This window comes from Podarcis melisellensis, assembly GCF_964234715.1.
Source record: "Podarcis melisellensis genome assembly, chromosome: W".
NCBI lineage: Eukaryota > Metazoa > Chordata > Lepidosauria > Squamata > Lacertidae > Podarcis > Podarcis melisellensis.
The window spans coordinates 1,116,756-1,143,413 of record NC_138535.1 but is presented as its reverse complement, the minus strand read 5'-3'; positions in this window follow the sequence as shown (position 1 = coordinate 1,143,413).

Genomic DNA, 26,658 nt, shown 5'->3' with positions numbered 1-26,658 from the left:
GCGCACGGCTGAAGTCCCTGTGCACAAAAGGGAGAGTCCTTGCTTGCGCACGCGCTTGGGGCCCGTCCTCCTCGTGCCACGGACGCGCCTCACGTCGAATTCCAAGAGCTAAAGCCCGTTGCACCACGTCTGCTAGGGTCTGGGGTCTGTCCCCCCTAGCGATCTCATCCTTGATGGGGGGGCTCAATCCCTCCCAAAAAAGATCTCTGACCGGTTCACTGTCCTTTGGCCAATCTAAGGCGGTGAGCAATGCAAAAAATTTAGAGTGGTATTGGCGCACAGTCGCTTTCCCCTGCCTCAGCCCGTGCATTTGACGGCGCGCAATGTCCACATCCACAGAGGATTGAAAACAAGAATCCATCGCTTTGATGAACGCAGTTGAATCGCGACGGGCCGGTCCATCTTCGCGCCACAAATTGCGTAGCCAAGCCCTGGCCTCCCCATGCAGGTGCGAAACAATGAACCCCACTCTCTCCTCCTCATCTTTAAAATCGTGACGGAGTAAGTGCAGTGCATATACAACGTCCGCTCTGAAATTGGGATAGTCTTGCAAGTTGCCATTAAAATGCGGAACTAGGGCACCCCCCCTTCGTCCAAGCGCAATGCCCTCCGCTCTGGATCCTGGGGCCCCCGCCTTGTCCGCGCGCTCCCACCTTGCCTGCAAATCCTGGCACGTCTTCTCCAAGTCGTCATTCTTCTTCTGCGAAGCAATGACTGCCGATGTGAGAGCGGTAACCTGATTCCGCAATGCAACCAGCTGCTCCTCAGCGCTCATGGCTGCTCCCGTTCGTGAGCTTCGCAAAAAAAAATTTTTTGCTTTCAGAGAGGGGACTTACTGTCACGGCCACCCAGGACTGGTCCCAGCTCACAAGAGACCTCACTCCGTTGCAGCTTATTTACAGGAAAAGTTTATTGAAGATTTCTGCTTCTCATACAGTTCAGCATTGTGGCCGTACGTCTGCCACGTTAGACCGCTGAAGTCCCCTCTGACTCCTCCCCTCTTCCGCACCAACTTAATAGCCTGGCTCTAGACCACCTCTTCCTCTCCTTTCTTTTCCGCAGGGTCTTCCTGCCCCCCTGGGTTCCCTCTCTCCGTGACTCGCCTGAGGCTGAATCCTCTGCCGCCTCTTCCCCCCTCTTTCTGGCTTTAGGGCCGGGCTCCTCCCCTGAGCTCTCTCCACTTCCGCGCGCCTCTACGTTTGAACTTGGCGCGCGTACGTTGCTGCTGACCTTTCTTTCGACCGCTACACCACCCCCTGCTCTGCTCTCCACCCTTTCCGGCTGAACACCCTGCTCCAACCCCCTCTCTCTGTTCTCTCCTAATCCTGCTCCCTCCGAGAGGCTGACGACTCCACCCCCTTTACTCCGTTCCGGCTGAGACGTCTCTTGCTTCCTCTGTCTTCCACTGGGCTCCTCTCCGCTTCTCCCTTCTCCTCCCCTTTGCTTGATTAAGGTAACCCCCTTTTGAGAATCCTCTGACTCGCTGCTCAGACTCGTGGATTCCCTCAGAATTCCGTCATCTTCTTCCTCATCCTTCTGCCCCTCCTCCCACTCGCTCTCCGTCTCCTCTGTCATCTCCTCCTCTCTCCCAGAAACCCTGACATCGACCAAAATAAGAGGGATCAAATGGTCGGAGGCTGTGGCCCAAAAATACCAGGATTTTTTTCATAGGGAAATCATTGCCTATCTACCTCAAATAACTACTGATTTACAAGATTTCAACTCGGTTTTGAAACTTTTTAACCTTCTTATAACAAACCTCACCACTTTTTTTACATCACCTCCTCAAAAGGCGAAAGTGGCGCATTGCAGTACTGGGGCCCCTTGGTTTAACACCTCTTGCAAACAAGCAAGATCCCTTCTTCATTCTATCTATAATGAATATAAAAACTCTAATGCCCAGGCTCTACCACCCTCCTATTTACAAGCCAAAAGCGCATACAAACAGACTTTAAAGCTGGCCAAACGCGAGTGGTACCAAAAGCGTTGGCGAGCCTTGATTGCGGCCTCTAGATCCCGCAGACCACAGGAATTTGGGCTCTGATAAACAAAAGAGGAAGGAAGTACCCACTGACGATTATCCCTGCGCCCACATGGGAACAATTCTTGAGTAAATATTTCTCTTTGGCAGAGGAATCCAACTCACCCATAGAAATCCGAGCCGACCATCTACCTTTGTGGCCCTCTACCGACCCAGAACTGATAATGGACTTGATACTAGATCTGAAAATGGGCAAAGCCCCTGGGCCGGATCTAGTCCCCGCTGAGGCTATTGTCACGCAACCGAGGTGGTGGGCTGAAATTCTGGCCAAAGCCTTTGATGCAATTAATTCTACGGGGCTTATCCCTAGGTCATGGAAGGAGGCCGTGATCATACCAGTCCATAAAAAGGGTCCCCCTGCTGACCCAGAGAACTACCGGAACATCAGCCTTTTGTCTATCATCGGGAAAATCTATGCAAAATTTTTGCTGTCTAAGCTGTCCCATTGGGCATACGACTCAAATTTGATTGGCCATGAGCAAGCGGGCTTTAGGAACAATTATTCGACCACTGACCACATGGTAATTATGTATCATCTTGCCAGAAAATATTCTGCCCCGAGTCGGGGGCGCCTATGTGTCGCTTTCATAGACTTAAAGGCTGCCTTCGACAGTATCCCAAGAAACTGTCTATGGAAGAAATTAGAGAAATGGGGCATAGATAGAAGGCTGTTATGGCTTATAACCCAATTACACCACGGGTCGTCGGCTAGAGTGAGACTCACACCGGCGGGAAACCTATCCAATGAGGTCCCAATAAATAGAGGAGTGCGCCAAGGCTGCATTTTGGCCCCACTCCTCTTCAACTTGTTTATTAGCGACATGAAGCTCTTTCTGAGTGAGTCTCAAGCCAACATTCATGCCCCCCGCCTAGCTGATTTTCGCTGCCCTCTGCTTCTATATGCTGACGATGCAGCGATCCTTTCCTACTCTAGAGTTGGTTTATGCAGAGCTCTAAAGATTTTTGCGGCTTATTGCAAACTCAACCATCTGACAATTAATCATGGAAAATCTAAAGTACTGGTCTTTAGCAGGTCTCGGAAAACTTACTGCTGGAAGTTAGATGGAGTCCAATTAGAACAGGTTTTCAAATTTAAATACCTGGGAGTCTTTTTTCACTACAACCTAAGCTGGAAGCCACAGATACAGTATTTACTAAACAAAGGGAAAACAATATTTTACACTCTACTCCAATTTTTTGCGGTCGACAGAGCCTCCCACATCCCTTCTGCATTGAAGGTGTACCACGCAAAAGTGGTTTCCACCCTCTGTTATGCTGCCCCGCTCTGGGCCCCAGGGTCCAATTTAACATCGCTGGGGACATTGCAGAATCAGTTTCTCCGTCGCCTCCTGAAACTCCCCATGTGTGTGAGCAATGCAGCCATACATCTGGAGTTAAAGATTGCATCATTGGAGACTGTCATCTGGAAGCGAGTCTTTGGCTATTGGCTGTCCAGCTGGCATAGGCTTCCCGACCATTACCTCTTTCAGTGCCTCTGGCGGGATGACTTTGTTAATCCGTGGGTAGGAAAAATCCATGCCAAACTTCTGAGCATCGGAATTTCCCCAGCAGACTCCTTAAAGATGAACCTACGCTCAGCCAAAAGCCTCATCGAGCAAAGATTAGCAGACATTGACAATCAACACAACCTCTCCAGGGGTGGGGGTGTCTGCTCTCCCAGGTATCACGGAATAACCCCACCACTTGGCCTTCCATCATACATGTCATCTCTTTCATCAGTACCACACCGACTTGCATTTATTCGTGCAAGGTTCAATGTTTTTCCATCGAACCTGCTGAACCACAGATTTTCCAAGGGTTTGGTGTCTCCGCTATGCGAGTGTGACGGGAAAACAGTTGAATCTCTTCCACACATAATGTTCAACTGTCCCTTACATAGCATAGCCAGGACTAAATTCCTGGGTCCTGCTTTACTGCGCTTGGTTGGCAGGCCTGTTGAGTCACATGCCGCACTGCTCTTGCAGGATACAGATCCTTCTGTAACTCTGCAGGTGGCGAGATTCCTGAATGTGGTTATCTCACACACAAAAACCACCAAAAAACAACAACAACAACAAAAACTAATCGGACAGTTATGATGAGAGTGCATGACGGATCTCGTCTCCAGTTCTCCTTTCTCTGTGAACCGTCCCTCGGATCTTTCCGGGCCCCAAGCTGTTATTTGTCACTGCTCAATGTCCCACTCTTGCATCGTGGTGTTCCTCTTCTGTCGTTCGATGTATTGGTTTTTATGCTTCTGTGCTTTTATGTTTGTACATATTTTATGGGCTAATAGCCGTAAATAAATATAAGATAAGAGCCAGCTAGCCCCCCCGAAGGGGGAAGCAGTGAAAGGAGCAGTGTAACGGTCAGGAGGAAGGTTGCCGGCTGGGCGTGCGCGCCAAGTTCAAATGCACCGGCGCACGGGACAGCCGGGAGCGCATACTGTGAGCCAGGTCCTAAAGCACGCCGGAGGCAGGGGGAAGAATCCGGGGACTCAGCATCAGAAGAGTCCAGAAAGGGCAATGTGCTGGTCCCAGGGGGGATGAGGTATTATTACCGTAGGCCAAGATCAACAGGGAGCCGGGCAGGTCAGCAGGAACGGAGGTAGGGCAGAAGCAGGAGTCCAGGTGGGGAAGCAGGAACACTGGTAAGGCAGAAGCAGGAATCCAGGCGGGGAAGCAGGAACACTGGTAAGGCAGACGCAGGAATCCAGGCGGGGAAGCAGGAACACTGGTAAGGCAGAAGCAGGAATCCAGGCGAGGAATAGGCACACTGGGAGTGCCAAACAAGGACTGGGTAAAGCAGATACTTCACAACGACGTTGCTCCCGCAACCTGAGACCGGGCTGCCTGACCTTTATCTTCTTCTAAGGCCGGGGGCGGTCCCGGCCCCCAGAAGCCCCGCCTCTCTTGGCCTTAAGGCGAGCACTCCTCCTGGGAGACACCAGTTCCCTTCGCCTCTCTGCCCTAAGCCTCTGCAGATCAGGAGAGGCCGAAGGGTTACTGGGTCCTGGAGGAGGCTCACCTGTAGCCACTGAGTCTTCCAGCACCTCTGGGGCCTGAATGATTTCACCTGGTGCCTGCTCTTGAGTTTCCTCAGCAACTAGGCCTTGCCCCAGTTCAGCCGGCCCTGGAGGCGGGGACTCCTGTGCCGGCTGGGGTTCCTCCGGATCGCTCTCAGACTCGGAATCCCAGGCCATCACACCATCCCCCCTCCCAGGCCCCCCCCTCACTTGAGGGCCCGGACCCGGCTTGCTGGGGTACGCTGCATGAAACTCCCGGATGCAGGCAGGTGCGTGGACGTTGACCGCTGGTTCCCAGGAGCGGTCCTCTGGCCCATACCCCTTCCAGTCAATGAGATACTGCAGCCTTCCCCTGCGGTATGGGGAGTCCAGAATGCGTTCCACCTCGTACTCTGGCTCTCCCTGCACCAAAACTGGCTGCGGTCGGGGACGGTCTGGGTGGAACTCGTCGGGTGGGGCCACCGGACTCAGAAGGGACCTGTGGAATACCGGGTGAACCTTCAGGTTTGCTGGCAACTGGAGACGGAATGCCACAGGCGAGACCTGGTCCACAATAGGGAACGGGCCGGTGAACCGGGCGTCCAGCTTCCGCGAAGGTCGAGAAGGGTGGAGGTGGCGAGTGGAAAGCCATACCAAGTCACCGACGTGAAGTTCCGGCCCCACCTGGCGGTGGCGGTCGGCCTGGACCTTGTACGCCTCCTTGGCCTGGCGCAGCTGCTCCATCAACAGCTGTTGCTGGGACTGGAGCTCCTGAAGCCACTCTGTCACCGCAGGGACCGCAGATGCCGGCAGCACATCCGGAAACAACCGTGGGTGAAGGCCATAACTGGCTTGGAACGGGGTCTGCTGGGTGGACGCATTCACCGCGTTGTTATAAGCGAACTCCGCCAATGCTAGGTGGTCGACCCAGTCGTCCTGCTGGTAGCTGCAGTAACACCGGAGGTACTGTTCCAGTACCGCGTTCGCCCGTTCTGTCTGGCCATCAGTCTGTGGGTGGTAAGCAGATGAGAGACAGACCTCTGTTCCGAGGGCCTGGTGCAAAGCACGCCAAAACCGGGACGTGAACTGAACGCCGCGGTCGGATACTACACGCTCAGGTAGGCCATGCAGGCGGAAGACATGCTGAAGGTACAGCTGCGCGGTTTCCTTAGCTGAGGGTATGGATGGGCAGGGGGCACAGTGCACCATCTTCGTGAAGTGGTCGGAGAAAACTAGAAGGCAGGTGCAGCCACGAGACGGGGGTAACTCCACTACAAAGTCTAGAGAAACTGTGTGCCAAGGACGTGGTGGAACCGGCAACGGCTGAAGAAGGCCGGGGGGTCGCCCGGTAGGCCCCTTGGCCCGCCTGCAGACGTCACAACCAGCGACGTAGCGAGCCACGTCAGCCTTCAAGCGGGGCCACCAAAACTCACGGCTTACCAGATGGGTGGTCCGATACCGCCCAAAATGCCCCGCCGCTGGAGCGTCATGGGTCATCCGGAGAACCTCAGCCCGCAGCGGCCCTGGTGGGATGTACAGGCGCCCGTGGTGCAGCAGAAGACCCTGATGCGAAACCAGCCCTGGATACTGAGGGCATGATCCTTCGGCCAGTTCCCGGAGTCGTTCCTGGGCCCAAGCGTCGACCCGTTGCTGTTCCCGCACCCGAGCCTGCAGTGGCTCAACCTCCTGGGTGGCCAGGAATGCAGCTGGTGGTAGGATCGTGGTGGGTGCTGCTTGCTGAACCGTGTCTGCGTTGTCTTCAGGTTTCCGGGACAGGGCATCCGCCTTCTGGTTTTGGGAGCTAGGGATGTAGCGGATCCGGAACTGGAACCGGGAAAAGAACAACGCCCACCGGATCTGCCTTTGGTTCAGCTTGCGGGTGGTCTGGAGGTATTCCAGGTTCCGGTGGTCGGTTCTCACCTCCACCGGGTGTCTTGCTCCTTCAAGATGGTGGCGCCAAACCTCAAAGGCCACCTTGATGGCCAGCAGTTCCCGCTCCCACACGGTATAGTTACGCTCCGCTGGAAGGAGCTGGCGGGAATAGAAGGCGCAGGGTAAGAGTGGCGCTTCCGGTTCGTGCTGCTGAGACAAGACGGCACCGAGAGCCGTACTGGAGGCGTCAGTCTCTACCACAAAGGGTCGAGAAGGATCCGGATGCTGCAAGATTGGCGCTCTCTGGAAACAGGCCTTCAACCCTTGAAATGCCTCCTCCGCCTCCTTGTCCCAGGAAAACGGCGTCTTGGGGCGCAGAAGCCGGGTCAACGGGGTGGTGCGCTGAGCATAATCCGCAATGAAGGTCCGGTAATAGTTGGCGAACCCCAGGAAACGCTGTAGGTCCTTGCGGTTCCGAGGTGCCGCCCATTCTCGAACCGCTGCCACCTTCCCAGGATCCATCTGCACCCCACCTGGTGAGAGTCGATGACCCAGGAAGTCCACTGACTGCTGATGGAACTCGCACTTGCTGAGCTTTGCATACAGACGATGCTCGCGCAAGCGCTGCAGCACGGTCCGGACATGGCCCTCGTGGCACGCCGGGTCACGAGAGTAAACCAGAATGTCATCCAAGTACACCACCACGTACTTGTCTAGCAAGTCCTGAAATACGTGGTTGATGTACCGTTGAAACACAGCAGGCGCGTTGCACAAACCAAAGGGCATAACCAGGTATTCAAACTGTCCGTACCGGGTCCCGAATGCTGTCTTCCACTCATCCCCGGCGCGGATCCGAATCAAATTGTAGACTCCCCGGAGGTCTAGCTTGGTGAACACCTGCGCCCCTTGCACCCGCTCCAGTAACTCCGAAATAAGGGGCAAGGGGTACCGGTCCGGGATGGTAATCTTGTTCAGGGCCCGGTAATCATGGCAAAGGCGGAGCTCCCCACATTTCTTTTTAACAAAGAGCACTGGCGCAGCAGTGGGCGAGGTAGAAGGTCTAATGAACCCTCGCTCCAGGTTCTTGCGCAAGAAGTCCTGCAAAGCCTCGCGCTCTGGCTCTGTTAACGAGTATAAGCGACTCACCGGTAGAGGCGCTCCGGGCTGGAGGTCTATGCCGCAGTCAAAGGACCGATGCGGCGGCAGCTGGTCTGCCCCCCGTTCCTCGAACACGTCGTGATAGTCCCGGTACTCCGCGGGGAGCGTTGCAGCAGCCTCCTCAGTGGGCGCAGCTGCTAGCATCTCAGTCTCAGCAGACGAACTGGGGTCTGGGAAGTGTACAGTCCGTTTGACCCAATCAATCTGCACATTGTGATCCTCTAGCCAGTCCATCCCAAGCACCAGGGGGAACCGGGGCATGGAGGCAATATCCAGAGTTCGCATCTCACGGTGCTGCTGGAGGCACAGGACCAGGGGCTGGGTCTCTCGAGTGACGGCGCCCGAACGCAGTAGCCGTCCGTCGATTGCCTCCACCTGTACCGGTTCTGGCTTGTTCCGAAGTGGCACCCGATGCTGGGCAGCAAAAGCAGCGTCCATATAAGAGCGGGTTGCCCCTGAATCCACCAGGGCATGGGTAAGAATCCATGGCCCTCCTGGAGGGTATAGATGTACCGGAACCATAAGGTGTTGTAATTCGATTGGTGCGGTCCCATTCTGTGCTGTTTGGGACCCCAGGGAGCCAGGGCCATCAGCTACTGAGGTTGGCGGTTTCTCAGGACAGGATCGTGCATAGTGTCCGCTTCCGCCACAATAGAGACATAGATTCCCCTCCCGACGCCGCGACTTCTCTGCGGGGGAGAGGCGTGGCCGCACTGCCCCAAGCTGCATGGGTTCCCCCAATGACTCAGCTGGGCCTGTGGGGCTGCTGGTGGACCCCGGGGCCGAGAACTGGAGGTGCCGGCGGCCCCGAGCCTGACGCCGGTCCTCTAGCCGATCGTCTATCTGTAGACTCCGCTGAATAAGAGCGTCTAGCGTGGTGGGGCGTTCCATTGTGGCCAGCTGGTCCAGTATCTCATCTGAAAGCCCCTCGAGATACTGGTCCCGAAGAGCAGAGTCGTTCCAGGTCAAGTCCTGTGCCAGCAGCCGGAATTCTGTGGTGTATGCGGCCACCTTGGACTTGCCCTGTCTCAACCGCCGAATCGCCCGGTTGGCTTGACTCCCCTTCAAAGGGTTGCCGAACGCGGCCTCCAACAGATTGCAAAACCCCCCGTAGTCTGCCAGCAAGGGGGAGTCTTGCCTGAGCAGCGGCAACGCCCACTTGGCCGCCTGGTCCTTTAACAAACTAATCAAAAAATGCACCTTGGTGCGGTCGTCGGGGAAGTTCCGGGCGCGCCCCTGAATATACAGCTTGGCCTGGGCAAGGAACATGGGAAAGCTGGCCGGAGCCCCATCAAACTTCTCAGGCAAGGCCACTGGGTACTTGCCAGAAGCCGGGGCGTCGGCCCCAGGAGCCGGTAGGGCGTCCAAACGCTGCTGTAGTGCCGCAACCACGTTACTGAGCTGCTGCACGGTGTGCGTCAAGGCCTGGTTCTCCTGGGCTATTGCCAACAATGTAGCCGCTTGGTCAGCCATGGCCTCTGAATCTTCCCGAACGCACCCCAACAAAGAGGGAGTGCGGGTGTGGCGGGAGCAAACTGTGCTGGTCCCAGGGGGGATGAGGTATTATTACCGTAGGCCAAGATCAACAGGGAGCCGGGCAGGTCAGCAGGAACGGAGGTAGGGCAGAAGCAGGAGTCCAGGTGGGGAAGCAGGAACACTGGTAAGGCAGAAGCAGGAATCCAGGCGGGGAAGCAGGAACACTGGTAAGGCAGACGCAGGAATCCAGGCGGGGAAGCAGGAACACTGGTAAGGCAGAAGCAGGAATCCAGGCGAGGAATAGGCACACTGGGAGTGCCAAACAAGGACTGGGTAAAGCAGATACTTCACAACGACATTGCTCCCGCAACCTGAGACCGGGCTGCCTGACCTTTATCTTCTTCTAAGGCCGGGGGCGGTCCCGGCCCCCAGAAGCCCCGCCTCTCTTGGCCTTAAGGCGAGCACTCCTCCTGGGAGACACCAGTTCCCTTCGCCTCTCTGCCCTAAGCCTCTGCAGATCAGGAGAGGCCGAAGGGTTACTGGGTCCTGGAGGAGGCTCACCTGTAGCCACTGAGTCTTCCAGCACCTCTGGGGCCTGAATGATTTCACCTGGTGCCTGCTCTTGAGTTTCCTCAGCAACTAGGCCTTGCCCCAGTTCAGCCGGCCCTGGAGGCGGGGACTCCTGTGCCGGCTGGGGTTCCTCCGGATCGCTCTCAGACTCGGAATCCCAGGCCATTACAGGCAACACCCCAGCGGGCAGAAGGACCCAGAGGAGAAAGGAGCAAAGGAGGAGGTGGAGCAAGGCTAGGGTCTTGAACTGGTGTCTGGGGGGAGGAGATTCAGACGGAGCTTCAGCGGTCTAGGGTTGAGACGTAGAGCTGCGCGCCGCGGCTTTGGAATGGAAACTGAACCTTAATAAAGACTTTTACGCCAAACTGGAGAAGTGCCAGTTCGACATGACGGAGGTGGATTTCCTGGGCTACAAGCTGTCCGACAAGGGACTCGCCATGGACAGCACCAAGGTACGCTCGGTGTTGGACTGGAAGAGCCCGCGCAATCGGAAGGAGGTCCAGAAGTTCGTCAGCTTCGCCAACTTTTATCGCAAGTTCATCAAGGGGTTCGCGATGGAGACGGCGGCCATCACGGACACCCTCAGCTCCAAGAAGAAGAAGTTCACCTGGACGGACCAGGCAGAACAGTCCTTTCAGAGACTCAAGCGTCTCTTCGCGTCCGAAGAACAGCTGCTACACGTAAACCCCAGCAAACCAATGAGGGTTGAGACGGACGCCTCGGACAGAGCGGTGGGGGCGGTCCTGTTGCAACAAGATCCGCAAGGGGACTGGAGGCCGTGCGCATTCTACTCCCGAAAACTCAGCAAGTCGGAACAGAACTACACAATCTGGGACAGGGAGTTGCTGGCCATTCATGCAGCCTTCAAAGCGTGGCGGCACTTCCTCGTCGGAGCCAAACACACGGTGCAGGTACGCACGGACCATAAGAATCTGGAGTACTGGCGCACGGCGCGGTTCCTGAACCAGAGACACATCGGCTGGGCGGAGTTCTTCGCGGATTTCGACTTCCGGATAGAATACATCCCGGGAGGCAACAACGTCATGGCGGATGCGCTATCCAGGAAGCCGCAGTACCTCGAGGAAGCGGCACCGGTGGCAGCCAAACACATTTTCGCACCGGAAGCGTGGGCGTGCGCTTCGGCAACCGCCGACCTGGACGCCGTACGTCGCGCGCTGCAGACGGATTCCTTCGCACGATCCAAGATGGAGGAGGTGCGGAGAAGCACAGTGAAGGACGACGAGTTCCAGATACGCGACGGACTGCTCATCCTCAAGGGGGCCCTCTACGTGCCGGGGGACGACCTCCGCGCGAAACTGCTGCAGCAGTTACACGACGCACCCAGCACTTCGGCAAGGACAAGACGGCGGAATTAGTAGCCAGAGACTTTTGGTGGCCCAAGATGAGGGGGGAAGTCGCGGATTACGTCACGAGGTGCGACACATGCCAAAGGGCCAAACCAGTACACAGGCCACCAGCGGGATTGTTGGAACCGCTACAGACGCCTCTCGAGCCGTGGGAGAAAGTGGCCCTGGACTTTGTCACAGATCTGCCCAGCTCACGAGGCAAGACAACGGTGCTAGTGGTCGTAGACCTGTTCACCAAGATGGCGCACTTCATTCCTTGCGCGAAGGTAGCCACAGCGGAACAGACAGCCAAGCTGTTCATAGACCACGTGTTCAAGGTTCACGGCTTACCGCGGTCCATCTTGTCCGACTGGGGTCGCCAATTCATCTCGAGCTTCTGGCAGAAGCTGCTAGGCATCCTGAACGTAAAGATCAACTTAGCGTCGGCAAGACATCCGCAAACCAACGGACAAGCGGAGAGGGTCAACGCCATCATGCAGCAGTACCTGCGATGCTACGCGAATCAACAGCCCTCGACCTGGGTGGACTACCTACTGCTAGCCGAGTTTGCCTACAACAACACGAAGCACGTATCCACAGGGGTGACACCGTTCTTCGCTAACAATGGACGGCATCCCAGAACCTTCCCGGGATTAGAGAAAGTGGGGGAGGGGAGACACAGGGAGCGGAGGCTTGGGCAGAGGAATTGCGGGAGGTACACGAGCAGCTCCGAAGGCATTTAGAACGGGCAAAGCAAGCATACAAGGTGCAGGCAGACAGGCACAGGAGAGTCGGGGAAGACATACGGGTGGGGGACTGGGTCTGGTTAGCAGCCCAGGCAGTGCCGGCCAGGACGGTAGCTAAGAAGAAGCTCAGACACAAACAGCTAGGACCTTACCAAGTCGAGGCACAAATCAATCCGGTAGCCTTCCGGTTGACACTCCCGGAGGGTTCCAGAATGCACCCGGTCTTTCATAGATCAGTGCTTACACCCTACAAGGAACCCCACAGGTTCCAGGCGCCAGGGAACGTACCAGACCCACCCCGCAGATCGCCAACGGGAGGAGGGTCGCCGAGAGCAGGGCCACTCAACGAGGTCACGGAGATTTTGGACTCGAGATGGGGGAAAGAGGGGGTTGAGTATCTCCTCGCCAGGGAAGGTACCCCGGCCAGCGCCAACAGCTGGGTGCCGTACTATGCGGTGGAGGAGCACTACCTCAAAGACGAGTTCCATGCACTCTTCCCACACAGACCTATGCTGGCAGATTATTTCGACGAATATCTTTTCACACCCACACTTTCAGCCAGCACGTTCCAGGGGTTCTCATCAGACGAGGAACCAGCACCCGACACACGTTCCCCGGAGGGATCACTCTCGGGGTTTGCCACAGACCACTCTTATTGGTGGGACAATCAACCGGAGGTGGGGTGGAGCAGGGAGCTGCTGAAGGGGCCTTGGCAGGCAGCATCCCCCGAGGCGACCGGGGGGGAGACGGACATGGACGTGTTGGGGGAGGACCCTGGGTTCGAGCACAGCTGCAGAGAGATGGAAGCAGAGGAGATCGACGTCGATGAGCCCATTCCGGACTGGCCGGACCCAACCAGCCGGCTGCACATCAGAGGGGAGGAACTGTATCCCGCACTCACCCCCACAACACTGGAGCACCTGGAACCCGCACCAGAAGAGGAGGAGGGGGAAGGGGGGCTTCGAAGGGGGGATGGATGTCAGGGGTTCAGGAGCGGAGGCACAGGGGAAGGAGGAAGCGGAGAGCGAAGGGGAACAATCCGAGGGTAGTGTAGGTGAGGAAGACAGTGGGGCAAGAGAGTCCATGAGTCTGTCCAGTGATTCGGAAGATTCCCAGAAGGGGGCACCGATAGCCAGAGCAAGGGGGTTCCCGGGAGGGAGGCACCAGAAGCAAGGAAGGGTTGAGACATAGAGGGAGGCACCAGAAGCAAGGGTTGAGACGTAGAGCTGCGCGCCGCGGCTTTGGAATCGAAACTGAACCTTAATAAAGACTTTTGTATATAACAAGAACTGGCGTTGGTCCTCTGTGAGCTGGGACCTTCGGCAGCTCTGACACTAGGGGTAAATATAACAGCAAAGAATATGAACTTATTTAAAGACAACTATGAAAAATGCTGGTCAGAAATTAAAAGGGATCTTGAAGTTTGGTCAAGACTGAAACTTTCCTTGTCAGGACGTATTGCTGCTATTAAGATGAATGTATTGCCAAAAATGCTGTTTTTGTTTCAAACTTTGCAGATTGTCGATAAAATGGAGTGTTTTGGGAGGTGGCAGAGAGATATATCTAAATTTGTCTGGCAGGGCAAAAAGCCCAGAATTGAGTTTAAGATATTAACTGATGCTAAAGAAAGAGGGGGCTTTGCCCTGCCAGACTTAAAGTTGTATTATGAATCAGCAGCTTTCTGCTGATTAAAGGACTGGCTGCTTCTTGAAAACACGGATGTTTTAGATTTGGAAGGATTTAACAATGCTTTTGGATGGCATGCATATCTGTGGTATGACAAGGTCAAAATTCATAAGGCTTTCAAAAACCATGTTGTCAGAAAAGCAGTGTATAATGTCTGGACAAAATATAAGGACTTATTGGAAAATAAGACCCCAAGGTGGCTATCACCTATGGAAGCTAAGGCTGTGAAAAGACCCAATATGAAGGTCAAATGGCCGAAATACTGGGAAATACTAGAAAGAGATGGAGACAACTGGAGGTTGCAGAGTATGGAGAAACTAAAGGGGAAAGTGCGAGATTGGCTACATTATGCTCAGATTAAAGAAGTTTTTAAGTTGGACAAAAAGATAGGATTCCAGGTGGAAAAATCAAAGTTAGAAACAGAATTGTTAGAACCCAGTTCTAAGATACTTTCAAGAATGTATAACTTGCTGCTAAAATGGAACACACAAGATGAAACGGTCAAATCAGGTATGATAAAATGGGCACAGGACATAGGGTACAACATCATGTTTGCTGACTGGGAAACGTTATGGGCCACCGGTTTGAGATTTATGGCATGTAATGCCTTGAAAGAAAACATTATGAAAATGATATACAGGTGGTACATGACCCCAGTCAACCTTGCAAAGATATACCATTTGCCAGATAACAAATGTTGGAAATGTAAAGAAACTGAAGGAACATTCTTTCACCTCTGGTGGACCTGCCCTAGAGTTAAGGCTTTCTGGGAAATGATATATAATGAGTTGAAAAAGATATCTAAGTATACCTTTTCTAAGAAACCAGAGGCCTTTCTTCTGGGCATTGTAGGCCAGAGGGTGCAAAAGAAAGACCGAACTTTTTTTATGTATGCCACAACAGCAGCAAGGATACTCATTGCTAAATACTGGAAAACTCAAGATTTGCCCACACTGGAAGAATGGCAGATGCAACTGATGGACTATATGGAACTGGTGGAAATGACTGGCAGAATCCGAGACCTGGGAGAAGAACTGGTGGAGGAGGACTGGAAGAAATTTAAGGACTATTTACAAAAACATTATAAATTGTATGAATGTTAAGAAAGATGTAAGATTTGCAATAACATGGTACCAACAAACTAGCTAAAAGGAATAAGAATTGAAATGCCATTAAAAGAAAAGACAAACTTTGGATAAATATCACGTTAAAAATAAGATTCTAGAATTATGGTTTAAACTTTCTAAAGTTTGAGAGTTAATATTGGAAAATTGTACTATTAGAATTGAAACAAGTTAATAATTTGCTGGTAAAATTTATGAGTTTAGAATGCAGGAACGAGAGTCATGAGGAAGTCGATATTGGAAAACTATATGTTACTTTGTATGCTTTTTATTGTTGAAAACTTTTAATAAATATTATTATTAAAAAAAAAGTTACCCCTTTCCGTGTAACCTGTAGTACCTGTGGTTCAACCCAATTGCAACCTCTGTACGTAAAGCTTAAGTTGTTCTCTGTTAACAACCTTAGACAACAGATCAGCAGGAATTTCATTTCCTGGCATGTAGGACACCTGAATGAGTCCTTTCTGAATACACTCTCTTGCACGATGTAGCTTAATCTGCAAGTACTTGGTTCTTTGCTTGCAACTCTCTGAGTTCAGCAAAGCCAAACAGGATCTATTGTCTTGATACACTTGTATAGGACATTTCACAGAAATTCCGATGTCCTTAAACAGTTGCATCAACCATTCACAATCCATGAGTGAAAAAGACAGAGCATTGAGTTCTGCTTCACAGGAACTTAGGCTCACTGTCGTCTGCTTTTTGCACAACCAGTCAAACAGACAGTGGTTGTACATGTAGCATACTCCAGAAGTACTTGTACCATCCGTGGTGTCACTTCCAAAACTAGCATCTGCAAAGATTTCAAGACCTCCAGTCTTCTGACTGGTGAACCTCAGCCTGTAGTGCATAGTCCCTTTCAAATAGCGGGCTATGCGCTTCAGAGCTTTCCAATCCTGAACAGTAGGATTGTTAGCATGTCTGCTAAGCAGGTTAGTGCTTACAGCTATGTCAGGTCTTGAGCATCTAGCAATGAAATTCAACTTGCCTAGAATAAGAGAGTCTGTGTACTGGTCCAGTAAACGCTTCCACTGCGCAACCAGCAACAGTTCTCTTTGCAGAGCATTAATTAAGTCCAGTGCAGAGATTCTTGTTGCAGTACAAGCTTCAGAGTCTCAGCAGCAAAGAAATAACGACACAGGGAAGCCTGTCTTTCCAAAGACAGGTTTATTGCAGAAATATAACAGAAACACCTCCGGAGCTTTCAGACATTTTTGCTTCACGCCCCGCAGGCAGAGAAAACAAACACTCTTTATATACTTAGCAACTTAACAACTTAACGAGCTTGACTACTTAAAGTCACATGACATTGCTAACTTGCCAGCGTCTTAGGTTTCACACCCTAACATTGAATGCATCTGTACAGCGTAGTGTCAGAAAACGCTTCAGCAGTACTATCTACCTGGTAACCTGTCACCATCGGTGTGTCTGCTGGGTTTGCATCAACCAAATTCAACCTGGTTAATACATCAGCAATTTTCTGTGTTTGGTGTACCAGAAAATTACCTGCTTGGTCCCTCTCCACCTGCAGAGAAAGATAGTTGGATACCTCACCAAGATCCTTCATGTCAAAGTGCTCCTTCAGTTGAGCTAGGGTGCTTTTGTAAAAAGCCTGATTCTTCCAAAACATCAGAAGATCATCAACAAAACATAAACAATACAGTTTGTTTTGCCCCTCCTCCTTGACAAACACACATGAATCAGCTTTGCCCTGGTGAAAACCTAGAGAAAGCAATGTCTCAGTGAGTTTTGTGTTCCAACACCTGGCACTCTGCTTGAGACCATATAAGGATTTCCGCAGTTTACAGACCATTCCCTTCTGTATCTGCATTCCATCAGGGGGAAGCATGTACAGCTCCTCCCCCAAAATCCCGTACAAAAAAGCTGTATTAATGTCATGATGGGAAACATGCAGTTTCTCCTCCGCAGCGATCTTGAGCATCAGTCGAATGCTCTCATATTTGACGGTGGGCGAGTAGGTCTCGTGGTAATCCTGTCCTGGTACCTGTGAAAAAACTCTGGCAACCAATCTGGCTTTGTGTCTGACAACCTTGCCATTCTGGTCTGTCTTGGCCTTGAAGACCCATTTGCTGCCAACCAGTCTCATTCCTGGGACTACCGGTACCAGTTCCCAAGTTTGGTTCCTGTTCAAGGAATCAACTTCAGCCTTCATGGCATTTAGCCAAGGCTCAGCATCTTTAGAGGTTAACTCCTGAACCTCTTTGAAGCTTGAAGGTTCCCACACCTTCTCTGAGCTACTAAGAACAGCAGTTGCCGTCTTAGCAAACTCATCAGCAAATCTCTTCGGAGGTCTGCCTTTGGTCGCCCTTTCAGACCTGCGAACCAGACGCAAGTCTTCTGGACTCATCTCCTCCTTCTTAGGAGAAAAGTGACCAATGGTGAACAGTGGTTCTTCCAGTTCATTGTCAGACGCATCAGATGGTCTGACCGAGGCCTTTGCGCTCTTGCAGTCTGCTGTGTCATCACTGTCGCTGACACCAGCAGCAGCGCCGCCCACTGAACTGAAATCCGAACTCTGATCATCACCATCATCATCATCATCCTCAGCTTTCTCAGCTTTCTCAACATTATCTGCCTTTTTCACATCACCTTCAACCTCCTCTGGGTAACTCTGGAAAATTCCCACATTTTCCTCCCACTTAGGATTGTACTCAACACTCTTGGTGAACTTAATGGACTTAGAGTTAGTCATCCATACCCTGTATGCACCTTTTTCGTACCCCATGAACAAACCATGTGCCCCACGCTTCCCAAGCTTGTTGCTTTGTGGGGTGTGTACCCACATGTCAGAACCAAAGATTCTCATGTGCTTGACGTTCGGTTTCTTACCAAACATCTTCTCGTAGGGAGTACAACCAATAGGTGATGACAGTCTGCGATTAAAGGAATAAACAAACGTCGACAGAGCTTCCCCCCAAAACCTCTCAGGGAGGTTGGCATCATGCAACAAGGTTTTCAGGCCTTGAAGCAAAGTTTGGCTTGCTCGCTCAGCAAGTCCATTCATCCATGGCGATCTAGGCATTGACAAGTCATGCTGGATTCCCTTCTCAGTCAGGAAAGCTTCAAACTGCTGAGAAGTGAACTCCCCGCCTCAATCAGTAAACAAACAGCCGATTCGTTTACCATGAACATTCTCCAACCAAGCACAGAATGCCTTGAACTTAGGGAACCCTTGCAATTTCTGCTCAAGCATAAACACATGAATGTACCTAGAAAAAGAATCAATTAGAACCATGAAGTACCTTGTTCCTCCCAAAGAGGGCGCAAGTGGACCAACCAGGTCTGCGTGAACTGTGGAGTTTGGAACTAACAGGGTTAAAACTCCGTGGTGTCCTGTATCTGGGAGGAGCTTGACGCAGGGAAGTGCGTCACAGTGTGTGTCTGCGTTCAGATCTGCTTTCGCTTTTGGCTGACACACGCAGCACAGCAGCAGAAGCTGCGAGAGAGTGCTTTTGGGAAGCACAGAGAGAAATGGCTGAAGTTTCCGATGGTTTCCGATGGTTTTATTGCTTTGTAAATAAACACTAATAGAGATAAGAACAAACTGTCTCTGGACATGATTTATCCCTTTTCTCACAGGGACGCAGGACCGCTGCTGCTACTCTGCTCTCCTGCCAGGTCAGCTTTCCCAGCAAAGTCCGCGCAGGGAAGAGTGACTGGACGTGGGATTTATATTTACCCGAAGAGGTTATGGAGGTTCCGCGTCTCCTGACAAGTGTGAGAAGGGAGGAAGGCTGCCAGCTTTGAGTTGCTGTGATCTCCTGCCAGGAAGGGCAGTGAGGAATGCTGGTGATCGGAGCCAAGAGCCAAGAGAGACGGCTGCTTCGGAGGACCAGCTTGCTGGCAGAGTGAGTACGCTTAAGGCCCCGGTGGGTGGAAGATGGCTGCTCAGGCACAGCAGGGCCATGAGACCTTCAATATCCCCTTCGAAAGATTAAATGGGGCCAATTGGGAGGACTGGAATAAGCGCATGTATTATTGGCTGGAAGGAAAGCAGCTGTGGGAATGCACGCAGGCCGATCCAGTCGTGGCCGGGCCCAATGCAGCAGCTGCAGATGTGGAGAGGGCTGCAGCGGCGGCAAAGAAAGACAAGAAGGCCATGTCCCATGTGGTGATGGCGATTGAAGCGTCGCAGCTCCCTCATATTGATGGCTTACGTACCTGTCATCAGATTTGGTCTTCTCTGACTAGAATACATCAGAGGACCACAGCTGGGGCAAAGATCCATGTGATACGTTCTCTGTTTGAGAAGAGGCTGTCCCCAGGGGAACCGATAAGGGATCACATTGCTCAGATGCTGACTATCTTCAGTAAGCTGCGTCAGCTCAATGTGCTCTTCCCAGATGAACTTAAGGCTTATACGCTTTTAAGCTCTTTGGACAGGAGTTATGAGAACTTGGTTCTAACGATGGAAACGATGCCACCGCAGGATCTTACAATCGAATATATTAGCGGACGCTTGATTGACGAAGAATCAAAGCGGCAGAGGGCTGTGAAAGAGGGCACAGACTGCACCCCAAGAAGGAGTGGGGGGCAGCAGCCAGGAGTGGTGAGCACTGTGTGAGAGCCTTTGTTTCCAAGAGATGCTATCGGTGTGGCAGCAACACACACCTGGTCCGCAATTGTCCACTAGAGGCGCAGGATGGCGGCAAGGAGACCGACCGGCGTGGAATGTCAACAAAGCAGGTTCCCAGGGCCAGTTCTCAGCAAAAATGTGGGAAAGCTGCAGGCCAGGAGAAAAACAAAGACTAAGCTGTCTTATCACCTCACAGCTGCGATGGTGTCTTTGAGAAAAGGCAAAAGCCTTAGACGGGGGGAGACTGTGGCCATGGCAACCGGCCAAAGTGCAAGCAACGCCATGGCAGCTTTGGAAGACAGCCAGAGAGACACTTTATCTTTCGTGATCGACTCAGGCGCGACCCACAATCTCGTGACGTCATGGGAACTCCTGAGAAACTGCAAGACAGTTAAAACTGGACGTTACGTTAAATTAGCGGACGGGTCTCAAAGACCATTGACTGAATCTGGGTTTCTCTTTTGTTCTTTTATAGATCTAACAATTTGTGTTCCTTTTACAGGGATGGGAAGAAGATCTACAGTGTTGAGAGAAAAGACAGGCTCTTTCTGGTGGAGATGCCCATTGAAAATGGGACTGGTGGGAAAATGGGGCTGGTGGAAAATGGGGCTAGTGGAGAGTCCATTGAAGACGCCCAAGGGCAGTGTGCGAATGTCCCACCACACCATGGTTGTATACATTTATGGCACAGGAAATTTGGACATGCTGGGTGGTCACTTGTGCGAAAAGCTGCAGAAAACACCATTGGTTGTAGGTTCCAGGCATGTGACAAATACCTAGATTGTCAAGCCTGTAAACAATCGAAGGTCACAACATGCACATACCCCAGGTCAGAGAGGCGAACCAGCAAACCCTTTGAACTTGTGCATGCAGATTTGTCAGGGCCCATGCCAACACCTTCTTTAGCTGGGTCTAAATGGGTTCTGGTTCTGATTGACGATTTTTCTAAGCATTCTTGGGTTTTCACGCTTAAACACAAATCAGAGGCAGCTGCACTGATCAGGGATTGGAACACAGCGGTAGAGCTATGGTTCTCTACCAGGATGATTTCCTTTCAATCTGATCGGGGGGGGGGGAGTTCACAGGTTCTGCGCTGCAATCGTTTTTCAGGCAGAAGGGTATCAGTCATCGACTGACGGCCCCCCACTCTCCGCAACAGAATGGGGTTGCAGAGAGAAAATTTCGCACACTACAGGAATCAGCGAACGCTATGTTGGCAGACTCGGGTTTGCCACAGCGCTTTTGGGCTGAGAGTTATAAAACAGCTTGTTTTCTCCAAAATTGAGTGTACAATTCCAGTGTAGGCAACACACCGTATTTTTTGTTGCATCAGAAGAAGCCGAAAGTACACTACTTTCACGTCTTCGGCTGTCAGGCTTGGGTTCTCATTCCAAAGGCCATGCGCAGAAAGGGTGAGCCAAGGTCTAGGAAGATGATCTTTGTAGGCTATGAGCTGGGTTCAAAGGCGTGGCGTTTCGCATACCCTACTGGCAACCAGTCTAAGCTGCTTATTAGCGGCAGTGCTGAGTTTTGTGAGCAGAGTGGGTGGAATCGTCTTCACAGGAACCCGGATGTTCTGTTAGACTCAGGTGAGGAAGAGGAGGAGGACAAGGCTGAACCTGTTGCTGAGATGCACGGTCCACAGCCACAGAGTCCAGAGCAGGGATCTCCAAGGGGGAGGCTCCGTATCTCTTCAAAAGGGAGTCCCAGGACCCCTCCACAGGTTTCTGTCAAGTCTGAGCTAAGGAGTGAACCATCCTCGCCAGCAGAACCAACTGTACGCCCGAAACGGCGCAGCAGGTCAGAGGGGGATGTTTCAGACACAGAGGATTGAAGGGAAATTCTGTTCCTGCACATAACTGCGGCATTATGGGAAGTCTTGCTTCTTGCTTCTTTTCTCTGGCATTCTGGGAAGTCTCACTCATAAGCTTTTCTCTGCTTCTGCACACACTGTACGAACCTGTTCCAAACATCAAGACATTCCCTCCTTGCTCAGTTCATCTTAAGTTCATGATGACCTGTTCTCAATGCATAGCTGACCACATCTACGGAACTCAATTGTTATATTCTTTCATGTTATGATCAATCATTAGTAATTGTTTTAGTCATGCTATATCAATCTTTAGTTATAATTTAATTAGGAGGTTTCATGCCTGTCTAAGTTCCAGGCCCGTTTCCCAGCCTTTAATCTATTGGTGATTAATGTTTATATGTAATTCCTGCCTTGTACTTATGTTAACCAATCAGCAACAAGTTGCTTTGTGTTTGTATCAACAGTTGCTTTGTGTTTGTATCAACCAATCAGCCACAAGCACACCTGTGGCAATGTTTGTAATAATCAATAAAAGAGTTCCCGGGGCTTGCCCCGGACAGACGCCTCTCACATGACACCTACTACTCATCTCCCATGATTTTCATTCCTACATCTGGTGACCCCCGACGTGCCAGATCCCTTACGCAGCCGAACCCCTGTACTTCACTCGACTGGAAAAGTCTAAGCGCGCTAATTCGTGCGTATGGGAGGGGAATTGACTAAATTGCAGAAAGAACATGCCAGGGAATTGCTTTCTCTAGTTAGACAGCGGGTTGTGGGTGTTCATGTTTCCTTAAAAGAAATTGAACAATTGCTTTGTGAGATCGCTTGCCAATGCCCCTCCTATCCCAAGACTGGTTCTTTGGAGGTGGAGACTTGGCAAAAGATCGGAAAGACCCTCTTCGCAGAACCGAGGGCTCCGATTCATTGTCTGCTCACCTGGCAGAAATGTGCAGAGGCCGTTGCTAAATTTGGACCCCAGGTCCCCCAGGTGTCTCCTTTGGCCCCTGCTCTTCTGGCTGTAGCAGACAATCCCCCCAGCTTATCCAAAGCTTTTGCCTCCTTCTCCTTCGCAGCCCGGCCAACCCCTCCCTGCCTCTCAACCATCTCAGCCTGCTTCCACCCCCCATCCCCCCTTCCCTCCCTCCTTTGCCTGCTCCTACTGGAGCTGTGCGTGCCGCACTTTCTCAGGCAAGGCAGAAAGGGCTCCTGTCCTTAGAGGATGAATCTGAGTGGGCTGGGGAATTACCATCTGCTTTCCCTATTTCTTATACAAACCAAGGGACTGCGCAACAACAGGTGTTGTATGAGACACTTCCTTATTCTGTTATGAGAGAACTGAGGAGGGCCATCGCTGATTCTGGCTTAAAATCCTCCTATGTGACAGGGATGCTAGAGGGGATAGCAACTGGTTACACAATGCTACCCCAAGATTGGAAAGATTTGATGCGCATGCTTCTGTCTCCAGCGCAGTATGTAGTTTTTGACAGTGAATTTAAGCATGGCGCTGTAGCCCTGTCTGATCTGCAGCATACAGCCAATGAACTTTATGGTGCTGGCCTGTTTGATAATATAACAGCCCAGGCAACGCTGACACCTGTACATTTTAGTCGCACCGCAACCTGTGTACAGCGCGCCTTTTGGAAAGTCCCTGTCTCAGGGCAACCCCTGAGCTCTTTTGTTAGTATTAAGCAACAACATTCGGAGCCCTACCATCAATTTATAGATAGATTGAAAGAAGCAGTCACTAGGCAGGTTGATAATACTACAGGCCAGAATGAATTGATGAAAAAATTGGCTTTTGAAAATGCAAACACCGACTGTAAGAAGGCTTTGCAGTCAATCATTAATCGTCCTAAATTTGATCTGGCAGATATGATTCAAACCTGTGCAGAAATTGGCAGTCAGAGCCATGTGATGTCTTTGCTTGCCGGTGCCATCCAAGCTGGCAATAAGCCAACAGGCAACTGCTTCAACTGTAAGCACCCAGGTCATTTTGCTAAACAATGCAGACCCCCTGACGGATAATACCCCCATCTTCGTCAAAAAGAAAAGAAAAGTGGGAAATGATAATGTAATGGGGAAAGGGGGCTGCTCGTGCGTAAGCGTTTAAGCCCTCCAAGCTTTGCCATCAGTTCCTAAACTCTCCCAGTCCGTGGAGCCATGGGTGCATGGCTACCTCAATCGCTGGCAGAATCCGTCAGTGGGCGCTTCCGGAATTTACGCCAACATAAGAATTCCTTGACGGAAACTCTCCTTCTGGATTCTCTGCGTGACAGTTTCCTGCACGGAGTGGGCGTCCCCAGCGGAGGTCCTGAGCCCTCCCCGCTGTTCTCACTGGAAACATCTTGGAGCCATTCCTCCGATTGAGTTTCTGCAGGAACTCTCCCTCTCCCCCTACTGGTTCCTTCCTCCACATCCAAAGGTCTCCTAGCCTCCTGGAGCCCTTCCACCACCTGACTCTCCGATGGCAGTTCCCTGACAGATAATTTGCTTCTGTGCCTCATTTCATGCCTTAATATAAATTCCATGATAGTGCTCATTTTCAGTGTTTTGTTTTTGCCCCTCTCTGCTTCCGCTCCTAACAGCGGTGATTCCACACCAATAAATGTGTGGGAATCTTTTGCAAAAACCCTTAATGTTTCTTCTTTCTGCCTCACCCAGCAGGTATCCATCGGTGAAATCCTTGGTTCTTGCCTTATCCCTGTTTGTCATGATCCCTTTGATATACAAAATGACACTTGGTGGTTCTCATCCCTACCCCAAAATGATTCTCTCCGCACCCTTGGTTATGCCGGTTACCAACTCTGGGGTAACCAAGTGCGCCGACACCCATCTTTGGGCATTGATTTATCAACCCCGTACGTGGCAACTTATAATATTACTTGTGCCCGTATGGTGAATTGTACAAAAGCCAACTGTGTGCAAATGGGCAAGGCTAATTTCAATTGCTCTGATTATGTAAATATTTCATATATATATAAATACACAGAGCTGCCTGACGGCTGGTTCTGGTCGTGTCCAGGCTATACGTTTAATTATATTCCTACGAACATTAGCCATGGTACACCCTGCTGTTTAAGCCGTTTGTCCATCATTTTACCCAAAAAGCATCATTTATCCCGCTCTCGATATTGACGCCCTGTAGAATTGAGTAATGATTGTGACGATTCTGTCTCTCTCCCTAGCAGATCTGAATATATTTCTCTAGCTGTCTCTCTCTTAGGAGTCCCTGGACTGGCTGTACAGAATAGCAGGAATATTAATTCTTTAGCTTGCTCTGCAGCAAAAGCTCTGAACTTTACCTCACAAGCCCTTCACCTTTTGAACAAAAAGCAGAGTGAACTCCAGCATGGTCTTCTGCATAACCGCGCTGCTATTGATTATCTACTGATGCTTCATCACTATGGATGCGAACAAGTGTGCTGCTTTAATATCACTGACAATTCTAAGGCTATTCAAAAACAGATTGCTCATTTACAAAATCTCACACATCACATCAAACAGGATGTTGGATTTCCTGCCTTCTGGGATTCCTTCACTCAGTGGCTTACCGCTTGGCTGCCAAATCTTACTTGGCTTCGTAATCTCTTTCGATATGCTATTGTCATAATTTGTATACTGATTTTACTATGCTGCTTCCTCCAATGCATTCCTGGTCTCATACGTCTTTTCTCTCGGTTTCTCTCTCCCCCTCAGCCACCCAATAAAATCCTTGATGCTTACTTTGCGAAATGGCAACACCAACAGTAAACTAAAGGGGAGATATGGGCAGATTTATTTCGAGCATGCATTGGCAAACCACGTATCTCGTAGTATTTTTTGTCCCATCCTCCCTGGTGAACTTATCTTGGGCATGCGCTGGCAAACCACGTATCCCGAAATATTTTCGTCTTATTCACCCAGAATGCCTCGCAAATAAGAAAAAAGGGGGAGATGAAGGGAAATTCTGTTCCTGCACATAACTGCGGCATTATGGGAAGTCTTGCTTCTTGCTTCTTTTCTCTGGCATTCTGGGAAGTCTCACTCATAAGCTTTTCTCTGCTTCTGCACACACTGTACGAACCTGTTCCAAACATCAAGACATTCCCTCCTTGCTCAGTTCATCTTAAGTTCATGATGACCTGTTCTCAATGCATAGCTGACCACATCTACGGAACTCGATTGTTATATTCTTTCATGTTATGATCAATCATTAGTAATTGTTTTAGTCATGCTATATCAATCTTTAGTTATAATTTAATTAGGAGGTTTCATGCCTGTCTAAGTTCCAGGCCCGTTTCCCAGCCTTTAATCTATTGGTGATTAATGTTTATATGTAATTCCCGCCTTGTACTTATGTTAACCAATCAGCAACAAGTTGCTTTGTGTTTGTATCAACAGTTGCTTTGTGTTTGTATCAACCAATCAGCCACAAGCACACCTGTGGCAATGTTTGTAATAATCAATAAAAGAGAGTTCCCGGGGCTTGCCCCGGACAGACGCCTCTCGTGACACCTACTACTCATCTCCCGTGATTTTCATTCCTACAGAGGACAGTAGGGCTGATCCAGGTGAATCAGGCGCAGTTCCAGAATTCACGCTGAGGAGGTCAGCAAGATCAACCAAAGGGAAGCCACCTGAAAGGTATGAAGCCACAAGTGTCTGGGTTGGTGTGGCTAGATGTGAACCTGAATCCTTTGAGGATGTTCAAAAGTTGCCTCAGGAAGAAGCCAGCAAATGGCGTGAGGTGATGCAGAAGGAGATGAACTCAATGGAGTCTCTTGGTGTGTTCTCACTCACTCAGCTGCCGGCTAACCAGAGAGCTATTAGTTGCAGGTGGGTTTACCGTTTGAAACCCACAGAAGCGGGAGAACCACAGTATAAAGCAAGATTAGTGGCCCAAGGATTCACACAGAAAAAGGGTGTCCACTTCACGGAGGTGTATTCACCAACGCCACGAGCGGAGACTCTAAGAACGCTTTTGGCGATAGCAGCACAGAGAGGTTGGAAGGTGAACCACTTTGATGTAGATGTCGCCTACCTGAACTCAGATCTCCAGGAGGAGTTGTACATGCTTCCTCCTCCAGGGTTTGAAGTCAGTGAGCCAGGCGTCGTGTGGCGGTTGCACAAATCCATCTATGGATTACGCCAATCTGCCAGGAATTGGAATATGTGCCTACATGAAGCCTTAGAAGAGCTAGGTTTTAAGAGATCTCTTGCAGACAGTTGTCTTTACATTAGAG